Source organism: Aegilops tauschii, chromosome 3, assembly GCF_002575655.3.
Source record: "Aegilops tauschii subsp. strangulata cultivar AL8/78 chromosome 3, Aet v6.0, whole genome shotgun sequence".
Lineage (NCBI taxonomy): Eukaryota > Viridiplantae > Streptophyta > Magnoliopsida > Poales > Poaceae > Aegilops > Aegilops tauschii.
Genome location: NC_053037.3, coordinates 557,973,598 through 557,982,521, shown reverse-complemented (window position 1 = coordinate 557,982,521; position 8,924 = coordinate 557,973,598). Strand labels below are relative to the sequence as shown.

The following is an 8,924-nucleotide window of genomic DNA, read 5'->3' as shown; positions in this document are numbered from 1 at the left end:
GCACCGGGCTGCCCTTTAAGTATTTGACCGTCATGATTGTACTGTTGTTATGTAGGTATGACTAAGTTGCAGGACTGGCTTATCGGTGTAGGATTCTGTATTTTCTGCTCATGCTGGAAACAACTGGCCGAACTCAAGGTGATCGCGTTTTAGCTTTAGGTCATGTAGTGCTAGTGTGCCAGCTGATGGTGATTCAGTGAAAGAAATGCTGCTCGTGTATTGAAAAGTCATTTGTCTACGTGAACTGTGCGAACTTAACAGTACTCTATCAGAACTATCGAATTTATTTTTCTTAAATTTGCTTAAGACCATTCCTGCAGTGATATAGTACAAAAAGGGATTTCAAACAATTATTCAATTTGGACAGTGGGGAGAATCGGATAATTTCTGAGCAGACCCCCGCCCCCCTTCCCACTCCCCGCGGGCGACCGGAGGCGAACCCTAGCACGCTGCCTCCTTCCGGCATTCCTTCCCCGCCGCCGGGCAAAGGTTGGCCGGCGTGGGTCGCGGCGGGGCCTTGCTTCGTCTCGCGCGGGCTCGGGGAAGCCATGGGACTGCTCCTTGAGCGAGAGCACTAGGTTGCTGTGGGGCCTAGAGGCGCGGTGACGGGTCTTCAAGCGGCGGCGTGCCTCTGTGTGGTGGCGTGATGGCGTCTGAAGCCTAGGCGAGGTGCGGCGGCTGCAAGGGCCTTGCCCTTTGGTGGCGGCGTGTGGGTCGGCCTCTGGCCGGATCTGTGGCCTGGTGGCTGGCATGTGGCGCGAGGGTGGGTGGAGGCCTGGTTGGGTCTCTGCTGGGCAGTGCTCCTTGGCGTGGTGCTCCAGATCGGCCGGCATGCTTTGTTGATGCCCGGATCTAGCGTGGTTGGCCTAACTCTCACTATGGTGCTGACCGGGGCTCCTCCTGGTGGTACTAGCGAGTTCCTGAGCCAAAGCTTCATGCTTGGCGCGTCAACGACGGCGCCCGTGGTTGTTATTCTCTTCTTGAAGGTGTAGCCCTGGGTTTCGTTCATGTTCTAGGGCTCTGAGTGAAAATCCTTGTCTGTTCTCAGGCTCTGCAACGGCGATGTGTTGCGTTGTCATCCTCCTAGGAGCCATCGTCTGTCGGTCGTAGGTGAGGTGTTAGGCTAGCTATGAGTATCTTGTTTTATCTTTTGATTCACTTTGTAAGAGAGCCTTCTCTTCTTTACACTGTATCATTCGGCCGTATACTGTTTGGTGTTGTTGATTTATATACAAAACAGGGCGAGATATAGTAAAAAAATCACTCTGGGACTTAAGAGAGATCGCAAGGAATTTATATTTTATTTATGATGTAGGAGTACGAGTTTTTCCAATCCGATTCATTCTGTGGACGAGCTCTCCGGTCATGCACAAGTCGTCTCCCTTCTCGAGGACTGGTATGATGGCTCTCTGGTTCCCTAGACCTCGAAACATGATCAATCAAGTTACCAACTTCATTGAGAAGTAATTAGCTGATAATCGTTTGTGAGTTGCTACTAGAGAAGCCTAATCACAGATAATAGTAGTACTCATGTTGCCCTAGGACATGGACTTCTTCTACTGCAATTTAGACTTTGGAGCATGCTGATGATGTTCGAGTTACAATGTTTGCTTGCATGTTCTTTTACACTTTAGAGATGATATTATATAGCATATTGTGTATGTTTTGAATAAGAACTGTTTTTGATAAATTTTGTGGGATTCCGATCAGTTTTGCATTGTAGAAATCTGAAATAATTTTGGAAATTTCTGAAACTTTGGCACTCTTTGGTGGGTCTGAAATTTTTGACAAGTCATTTTCTTTCTTTCATAGAACAACTTCATATAATACATAAATCTGATATCTAGCAAAATAACTTGATATAATACATAAATATGATTGTCTCATGCTTCTCAAGTCTAAATTACACATCCATACCAATCATTAGTAGTCTCGAACTCTCGATACTGAACATGTAGCATGGAGATTACTAGTTGTAACTCGTTGACGAAGCCATCACAACATGCCACGACCGCGGTTCCTAGCTGTCGCTCCGAGCTAGTCGCAGCTCGCGGCCATGGTGACTGCTATAGTCGCGTTCGCCCCGGCCGTTGATGGTCGCGGTGTTGGGGCATATCCATGGTGGTGAGTGGTACAGGCATTCGTGGGGCCACTAGGGATGATGTGAGTTGGAGGAAAGGGGACCGCTGGGCTGAGGGGATAAGGATGGAACTGGGCGGCAGGTGAAAATGTGTGAAGCGGGGCCAACCTAAAAAAGGACGTGTGCGCGAGGTTGGCCTGTGACATGTGAGACGTTGAATTAGATTAGATGGTGCGACGCGTGTGAGACCGGCCAAAAGCTTCGGCCGGCCAGCCGGATCAAATCATTTTCCATTTTGTTTTTGTGTAACACCTATGCATGGGCGCTAGCGTAGGGTACACCGACTCTTACATGGGCACTAACCTAATATTCTGATTTATTTTCCTCTCTAGTATCTAAATAAGCGCCTCCCCCACTGAAGATGCCATTATAGAGGCCGTCACGTCTCTCCGTAGGACAGCTTCCATAAGACTCGTTCGTAGGTGTAGCAATTTCGTTCTATCTACAAAACAGCGCAGGTATATAACTAGTTCTAGCATCCCTCGACGCCATCGTAGTTTCCGTGTTGGGCTTTCATCAAGGAGGACACCACATGAACCTACCCCTTGCTTTGCTTGCAACCTCGCCAACGCCGCATCACTGCATGCAGGCGTCGATTAAGCCCCCGCACAACACCCCTCCCCGTTTTTTGTTGTAGTCATGCCCCCCGTCCTCCCTTGCCATGCTCCGCTATGGGGGGAGGAAAAGGGGGAGGTGGGGAGGGAGGGAGGGAGGGAGGGAGGGAGAGAGAGAGAGAGAGAGGTAGAGAGAGAGAGAGAGCAGTTGGGATGACAACGAGTGCCCACAAACGTGCCTATTGGAGATAAGGACAAGGCAGGAGGGTGTGATGGGTGTGGGGCCCACTACCATGTGGTGATATTGAGAGAGATCGACACAAACTTGGAAGGTTTTTTGTAAAAATGCCACGGCATTTTTTTTATTTTGAGTGTAAAAAAGTCATCCAAACTGCACCGTAGCTAGGATCAAGATCATGTGACAGTTAGGATGTTCGCTGGCAGTTTCTCCCTCGTGAACGTTTGCCAGTTACCATTACCAGAAAGTATTCATGTATTTTCACGTGGCACTAGATTTCCCACAAAATCATCTCAAAAAGAAAACCGCGAGGGTGTATATAGCGGCCAAACCCCACTTCTCCATCGGTCCATCCCAGCTCTGACCTCTCCTAGCTCCCCTCCTTCCCCGATGGCCGCCGCCACCATGATTCCGTCCACCCTTGCCGAGTGCGAAGGCTACGACGAGGCCTTCCTCCTCGAAGTGCGGTGCCACATCGCCAACCGTCCCAACGCCACCACCGCCTGGGGCGCCACGAGCAGCCGCCTGCCGATCCAGGTGACCTTCCACGCCACCCAACCGCCGCTCCCCTCCTACCTGTGCGTCCACTGTCCCCGTCTCGACTTCCACCGGTCTGCGCCCAGGGTCGTCGCCACCGACGCGGACCTCGCGCTCCTCCGCATCCCCATCAACCCCAACGCGCCCGACGACGTAAAGTCGTGGGACTTCTTCTTATACAGGCCGCGAGCCCATAAGCTGAACCTGCTCCCCAACCCGCACCCCAGAAGTTTCCACGACTCCGCAACCGCCCTCCTCAGCCGCGATAGCGGGGCCTGGTACGCCGTCGCCGCCATCAGCAATTGGTCCCCGGTGTATGAGAGTGAGACCGAGAGCAGCAGCGACGCGCCCATTATCAGGTGGGAATTCCAGCTCCACCTATACCGCTCCTATTCGTGCGACTCCGAGGCTTGGATCACCATGCCCATGTCAGTGGACGAGCTCGTGAGGGACAAGCTCGTCCCACTACCGGACAGCCCGGTCTGCAAGAAGCGGTATCACGAGACAGCCAAAACGATCAGGCTCGGCGGCGAGCGCGGCACGGTCGCCTGGGTGGACCTCTGGCGCGGCATCCTCCTCTGCGACGTGCTCGTGGAGCGTCCGGTGATAGTCCAAGAGATCCCGCTGCCCGTGCCAGCAAGGGAAAACTGGGGTCGTCTCCTTTGGCAATTGGATCCAAACTATATCCGGTTCATTTGCAGACTGGCAGCCTGACTGAAATTGGAGTCGAACATTGCAACATTGATGACGATGACCTACTGAGCGACAGCGGCAGCGACGCCACGCTGAGATTAGAGAAACTTCGGATGGCGCTGGCAAACCCGAGTAAACCCACCATAAGCATATATGACAGCGATATTGTCTACTTCATCTCTAGCATCAAACCCGAAGGCATGGAAAAATTGGAGATGCTGATTGCTGTCAATGTGAGGAACAAAATCCTGCTAGGAGTTGCACAACGTGCTGCCCAGAAGAACATCAATCCCATGCCCGCCTTCCTCACCAGTGAGATCTGCACATATCTAAGCAAGAGTGCAGGTAACGGACTTTTGTGTACTGCTACCCTGCTCGACTGCATGTTTTTGTGTGTGGCTATCCGTATGAATGTTCAGCTCTATATCAGCTGGTTAAACGTGTCCTGTGGTAACCCAATAGAAATAGGTTGCTGAATTTGTCTTGTGTTTTTGCGCAACCATTCTTGTAAAATTGTGCAAAATTATTGTGGGAATTGATGGTAAAAAAGTCAATCCCAAACTCTGAAAACCGTCCCCTGACCCTGATTTTGGCTAGCGCATGCCTGGATTCAATCATACCATCCCCTGACCCTGATTTTGGCTAGTGCATGCCGGGTTTGATCCCATTGACCGTCCCAATCTACAGCGATGTATTGTCAGTACATGGTCTAAAATAAGGCAGAAAACAATAAATTTCAGGTTATTTTTAAATTTATTTGGCCAAAATGTCTCAAACTTCCTTGAATGATCATTAAATTATTGCAGATTTTAAAGAATTATTTAAAAAAATTGGATACATTTATTGGACAAAAAATGGTTTATATTGTAAGTATACATATTTGAAGTATACATTTTTTCTAGAGTATTTTTAAATATGTTCGAAAAAATATCTAGAACTTTCCGAGAATACCCAGTATATTTTTATTTCTTGACAGAAGTTTGGATAGTTTCATTTTTGGACAAAATTTGGCCAAAAAAGGGCCTGAATTTGTAATTTCAGTGTATTGAATTTCAGGGCATTTTAAAATATGTTTGGCAAAAATATCTGAAAATTTTCTAAAGTGATCAGTCTTGATTTTACATATTATTTCAATTTTTCTGGATACTTCCGTATTTGGACAAAAATTGACAAAAAAGTGGCTGAATTGTAATTTCACGTTATTCAAATCTGTTCAGCACAAATATCTGGAAATTTTCCAGAATGGTCAGTATATTATTATTGATTTTACAGAATTATTTCAATTTTTTTCTTGATATTCTATTTTCTGGATAATGTTTTGCTAAACATAGTCTGATAGGAGTATTGTAATTTTGGCTCATTTTTATATCTGTTCAGCAAAAATGTATATTACTTTTCCAGAAGTGTCTGCATATTTGTCCTGATTTTAGTGAATTATTTCAAAATTTGCTAGATACTGTTATTCTTTGGTCAAATTTTGTCTAAAAAAGGCAATAGTATTGGCTCCTGATTGGGCTAGCTGACTGGATGGTCAACAGTGAAACCTGGCCTACTCAGCGAGAACTAGGTTCGTGGTTGAATCATATCCGGGTTTTGATAGTTCAGGGTTGAAACTTTGACGGTTTTAGAGTTTGGGGTTGAATCTTATACAAACCAAATAGTTCAGGTTGTAATATGGACTTCAACTCGATTCCCTTCTTATCAAAGTACATCTTTTTTTACTGTAGATTGGGTCGGTGTAAATAATGGCCACAAGTCCATATCTTCTAGTTTCGTTTAATGTTTGTGGAGTCTGCCAAGTTGAGAGAAACTATACATTGCATTTATACATGCTTGTAATGCTAGCTAGAGATAGGTAACCAAAAGTCTGTGTTTCAACCTGTTCCTGGCATAGTGTCAAAAAAATGTCTTATATTATGTTATGGAGGGGATATTGAAGTTGTGTTTAATAAGATATTAAGTTCCTCTGGGTTTTACTTTAATAGTAAGAAGTTTCAGCAAAGCCAACCTGGACAAGTGATTCTAGCTGCAGGTTTTTGTGTGTCTTATCTTTGTGCTAGTATCTGGCAACATGGCTGCTTTATCTAGTTGATGGAAGAAAATGAATCAGTTATTGCTCTTAACCATTTTCCTATTAACGTGACCGATATACTCTTTGATGCAGGCACACCAGTACAACTCAAACGGACTAAAAAAGAAGCTGTTAAGCCAACTCACAAAAAGGAGGGTAAACCAACCAGGGTGCAAGTGGACGAACGGACCGGCAAAACAAGGCCGCCTGTGAACCCAAGGGTAATGAATACCTTGGAGCACAGCCTGAGGCGACTTGGTGAGCAGATGAAGGATGCGGAAACTGGCGATCAAGGAGCTTGTTGAATTGATCTATGAGAAATGAGAGTTATGCCAAAAATGATTATCTGGATTGATTTATGTGGAACTTGTGTAGTCTCGTCTCCATTCGGGTTTTTTTGGGACCAATGTTTTTCATGTTTTCGCTTGATTCAGTATGTTCTTGCATCACACTTAGAATATTATTACTGTATTACTCAGAGCCAAAAGAGCAACCCAAAATATTTAGCTGACCACTTGAACAATTTGCCTTAAGTGCCTGGTCCAGGTGTCTAGCTTTGGAAACAATTAAACCCAAGCCCCTGTTTGGGAGCATTGTGAAGTTTTGCTGATTCAGCAGCACAGTGAATACATAGCATTGAACACAAATACTGGCGATTTTAAGTGAATGCTGGCCTTCGTCGAAAACCCGGACAATGAGAACTGCACTGACCACAAACTGCAATTTTCAGTGACCACATTGCATATTTCTCAAAATTCTGTGATTATGCCATGATCATTCAACTTATTTCGTACTGTACTATACCGTTATTATATAGATCATGAGATTTTTTTTTAAGATGAGCAGGCCTTCGAAAACTACCTTTCATTGACACACAGAAGACCCCATCAAGACCAGCACATTTTTCAAAATTCGCCAAGAACTTCCCTGAAAAATAAATTTATTGCAAAATACCCATAAGCTCCAGAAGGTAACTGAAGTAATGAACTTATTAACAAAAGCATTGGTCCACTTTTTTCAGTAAATAGCCAGAACAGCAAAGCATAGAGGAACATGAATTTGATCTCCCAAGTATTACGACCCACAATACAATCAATAAAAAATGCTGACTCGTCTGCAAATTCCTACAGAAAAGACATGTACCATTGGCCACATGACGCCGCTTATCTAATTGTCCATACTCATTTTTTCGTTATAGATGAATATTGCTTGGAGATTTTATTTTGAAGATACTATGTGCAATATCATATTTAATGCCACGAAAGTTGACCATTTTAGAGAAAGATCTAACTTAATACACGACATATGGATCAGGCATCCAATTGATCAATATCAGTGAAAACAATTCAGATAACTCAGTTAATCTGTTCCAGCCAAGTAGGAAACAAATGCTCATGCAGATATCTTCTAAAAGCATGTTCCAATTCAACACATCGCATACTTCGCTAAGTTGGAAAGAAAAATTACATACTTACGGTGGCTGCGACAGCTAATTGTCTCCACACCCACAGCCATATCCTTAGGTATCCGTGCCCAGCCCAACATAGGTTTAAGATTCTGGATTAGAAAAATGAATGCAAGAAGTATCCACCCATGCAACCATGTTCTTGAATGTTGCAGCTAGCGTAAGTATGTATTTTTTTCTTAAAAATGAATGCAAGAACAAGCTTGACCTGGGTAGGGTAAGGGTGTAATGGCTTTTGATCTGGATCTTAAACCTATTCTTCAGAGCTCCAAATTCCCTCTCAAACGTTACTCTAAGGTTGGAGTGTCTGAGATTGAACAGTTCCTGAGGAGTTCTTGGATAGTTTCTACCAGAGAACTCGTTCAGATTGTACCTAGTTTTCCTGAAGGGTGGAAGAACGCCTGGCCGACATGCATAGGCAGCATCTCCTAGGTAGAACTTGCCATCGGGCATGTTGATGCCATCATGACGACTCATGATGTCACTGAAAATGTTAACATCATGTGCTGATCCTTCCCAGTCACCCAACACATATGTAAACTTCAGATCAAAGTCAATAGCGCAGCAAGCACATTATGGCTTGCAGCTTGTGACCTCAGCACTCTAGCAATGACATGAGTACCATCTATTGCTCCTATGCAATCCTGAAATGGCATTACAAGATGCTGTTATGGCCACAGCAGAACAATAAGAACATATCAAGGCATGAACCACATACTGTCAGTGCTCACCTTGAAGTATGTATACCATCTTGGGCTAGTGCGAATCGTGGTAGGCTTGCAATTAAATATAGCGTGGTAGTAATTTGGAATGTGACAGGACGCAGACTCAAAATTTATTGACGGTTCTATAATTTCTAAGTGCGGCACTATTTCCGGACGGCGTAACGTGGGCACGCTTTCTCGGCCACGTACGTGGCGTTTGCACCATAGGGTGCACCGCAATAGGCAATGTCAGCACACGTCTTGTTCCAACAACCGCACGCGCTTGTTATTACCATCGCGCACACTTCTTTTAATTAGAATGTGTGCCCGTCTAGCGCACACACGTTGATCTGTCTAACTGTTTCTGTTTGTTGTGGCTAATCGCAAACAGTTCATCCGTGTGAAGTGTATGCCGTCAATCGCAGACACGTTGATCTGGCTGACCGTTTCTGTTGTGTTGCCTAATCACAAACAGTTCATCCGTCTGAAGCGTACGCCCTCAATCGCACACACCTTCATCTG

The 8,924-nt window shown here is 45.3% G+C and overlaps 1 long non-coding RNA gene across 1 annotated transcript; it reads left to right on the top strand.

Annotated features, from left to right (window-relative positions):
- Window positions 1-3,302: 3,302 nt before the first annotated feature.
- Window positions 3,303-6,766, top strand: LOC141021050 (uncharacterized). Its single transcript, XR_012181051.1, has 2 exons — window positions 3,303-3,469; window positions 6,327-6,766. It is a non-coding gene; the product is annotated as an uncharacterized lncRNA (long non-coding RNA).
- The last annotated feature ends 2,158 nt before the right edge of the window (window positions 6,767-8,924 follow it).